Genomic DNA, 3,371 nt, shown 5'->3' with positions numbered 1-3,371 from the left:
GCTGATGGTATTGGAAATTTTATGAAATGAGAAAGAGAAAGGTTTTTCCAACAATTATCATTCTAGCTTTTTATGGAATTCTATGGTCAAAAGTTAGAAAATGATGTACCTTAACTTACCCTTTAGAATGGATGAGTTATATGTGTAGTGGCTACAAAATTCCAATAATATTCTTCTTCAAGTGGCTGAACAAGAGTAGTCATGGATAAAGAGTTACAATGACTTTTTATTGCTTCTACTAAAACTTGCTAAATTTGCTCCAAAATGCTGAAAATAATAGCCTTCATGTCTTCAAAACTCATTGGCACAATTCCTACTATGTGAAAAGATGTTCTGATGTCGAACATAGTAGGAAATTGTTGACTTAGTGGCCATTAATAGATGCCACTGGTCAACACGAGAACTCTCATCATTGATGACAATGAGAGTCAAGATGCCCAAACACATCTTGCTAGGTACGAATAGTTTTGCTGATGTCGAGTCACCTAGAAGATCTGACGAACAATGGACATTAATGTATTCCCATTGTTTGTCAGCATGAGAACTTGCCATTAAGGCATGCAAGCCTCAAGGTGTCTTTACAAGGAACTTAGACTCAAAGGACTATGGACTCAATAATTTGCATTGAAGCAGGGCTTATTTGCAAAATGAAAATGACAAGAAAGGGAAGATGAAAATGGAAGATGGCAATGGAGAGCAGAAATGGCAATGGGCAATAAGCATGTGAATGAGCCTCTTGCTTTTATTTGTGGGTTATGAATGGACAAAAAGAGATGGAAAGTGTATGTGAATGTAAATGGAAAATATGGAGGAAAATGAGATGAATGGTTTATTATGAGGTATGGATGTGATGGAGACAATAGTATTTGAAATTTTTTCAAGTGTTTGGATTTGATTTTGCATCAGCATATTTCCTCTTTGTTGCTAATCATCCTCTTATGAAACAAATTGGTCTCTTAGAGAGACACCATTCTCTTGTAGTCATTTGTCCTTCCTCTTGGAACCTGCAAAAAAATTAATACTTATTCTGTAATGGAATGTAAGATTATCAAAGGAGAGATGTGATCGATCTCTCTAGTTATGATATTTACACACAAAACTAGGAATTTGTATTAATGAAACAAGTTCTCAAAGGAAAAATCAAAAGAATTTATACTTTCTTTGGAATTAGTGCCTCAAGTTGATGTTGTTTATTTTCAGCAATTTATTTCATTATTTACCGTTCAAGGGAGAGAGGTGATCAATCTCTCTAGTTATGATATTTACACACAAAACTAAGAATTTGTATTAATGAAACAAGTTCTCAAAGGAAAAATCAAAATAATTTATACCTGCTTTGGAATTAGTGCCTCAAGTTGATGTTGCTTCTTTTCAGCAATTTATTTCATTATTTACCGTTTCAAACTCTAATGATGGATTTCTCATTGTGTAGATTTTGTTGAGATCTTTCCAATGACACTTGAATCATCAAAATCTGATTTCGTATGAGAAAGTTAAGCTGATTTGAACAATGAGATTTTTTTAGCTACAGAATGGCTTTAGCTGAGGAATGACTTTAGCTACGGAATGTGCGCAATATCTGTAGCTAAAAATATTGAATAAAAAGTTAGCCATTCATTTTTCATCATCAGTCCAAAATTAATCAATACCTTTAGAAAAATGAGCAAATAACTTATTCATTTCATTGATTCAAAATTATTTTTTTTCTTGACATGTGGAAACTTAGAGTGGTGACTTGGTGATAACACACACCTTGACTTCCCTTTGATCGGGGTCTTTTCATCGACTTGGATCAAATGGATAGGACACCATCCATGTATTGACATTATTCCAACTACTCATGTGGTTCGTTTCGTCTCTTGACACCTATAACCTATAGAAGTATGAAAATGGCTGCGGAATTATCAGTTAGTTGCGGAACAGACCTGCATTCCATAGCTAAAAGGAAACCAACCATCAGTTTTCTAATTTAAGTTATTGGAAAAGAGATTTTATGCAACCAAGTACCAGGGAGAGAGAGAGACTAAGATCATAGTTGGTGCACAAGACCAATTATTCATGAGTTTTTCTGTTATTTTTTAAATTTTCTTCATTCTCTGTGTGTAGGAACTCTGTAAACGGTAGTGGCATATGAAGCAAAATAATTTCAGCGATGGAAATGGAATATCAAAGTACCAACTCTTGTGTTTCTCATATTTTTTTTTTAGCATTTGTCACCAATAATTCCTACGCATGCTGTAACAGAAACACCTAAGTCAACCTTAAAATAATTGGGAAGTCTAACATGCATGTGCACTACCTACTCGACTCTACATCTCTGAGAAATGGGTCATTCAGAAGTGTTGCAGTAGAAGGCCTTGCCGATGCAACTGTCATACATTTTTCAATAAATTGCCTTATTTCTTGATTGGTAACCTTTTCCAATGCCGCAGGCCTTATACCAGAACTCACCTTCTTATAAATTTGAACAACGCTACCGCACTCACTGTAAGGAATCTCCAGAGTAACCATCTCCAGCAAGCACATGCCAAAGGAATAAACATCGACAAGCTCATTATAATCCTCTTCATACAATTCTGGTGCCATGAATTCTAGTGTACCAATAATAGTGTGTGCAACATGATCTTTTTCCAGGGTAGCAGCAAGACCCAGATCCCCAATCTTAAGAATGCCAGTATTGCCATTCACGAGAATGTTGCTGCAATTCAAATCTCTATGAATCATGCAAGGCATGTGACTATGCAAATAATGAAATCCATCCGAGTAAAGTGTCGAGCATTCTACGAAAAGAACATAGGAATAGTCATTTAAACAGGTGGAGTAGTGAAGTTCGATTGAAAATGACAGATTAGTTTGGAAGAGTCGTACTCAATTGGGATACATTATGTATTTTGCTATTAAACTGAAGTACACGTCACGGAGATCGTTAGACATTAAAGACAAGAGGTGTGGTGTAAAAAAGATTGAATGCCAGCACACAATAAGTTCCCAAATTGAATTTTCCCTCTCCAAGCACGCCGAGTTAAAACAACATATTGTTCATTAATTTAAATATGTTTTTCTTCACGTGGCATGCAAAAAGAGGCTTCAGAGAACTGAGAAATGCTCCCAAACCGCCATGCATTTATTAAAACGATTTCTGGGTTATCTAACTGACCCTATTTCCAAAAAAACCCATGTTTTATTTTTCCCAAATTCAAATTTTTTTGGCTGGTTTATTTAGTTGAAGTTTGACATTTTTTCTGTTTTCCGTTTTTCCTAAATCACTGCATTCGGTTGTAAAGTTTCGAATCAGTACCGATACAGTGAAGATGACCCTAGCACTAAAGATGAATTTAAGAGTGAAGGATATGAACATCTAGGAGGTGTGA

General features: G+C 35.3%; 1 pseudogene; it reads right to left on the bottom strand.

Annotated features, from left to right (window-relative positions):
* Nucleotides 1-2,295: 2,295 nt before the first annotated feature.
* On the bottom strand, nucleotides 2,296-2,733 carry LOC149188583 (putative serine/threonine-protein kinase WNK11 pseudogene; annotated as a pseudogene).
* Nucleotides 2,734-3,371: the final 638 nt, after the last annotated feature.

This window comes from Pinus tabuliformis, chromosome 3_1 (genome assembly GCF_031772625.1).
Source record: "Pinus tabuliformis cultivar Carrire ecotype Pingquan chromosome 3_1, CPIR1, whole genome shotgun sequence".
Classification (NCBI taxonomy): domain Eukaryota; kingdom Viridiplantae; phylum Streptophyta; class Pinopsida; order Pinales; family Pinaceae; genus Pinus; species Pinus tabuliformis.
The sequence above is the reverse complement of the archived record's forward strand: the minus strand, read 5'-3'. Positions and strand labels throughout refer to the sequence as shown.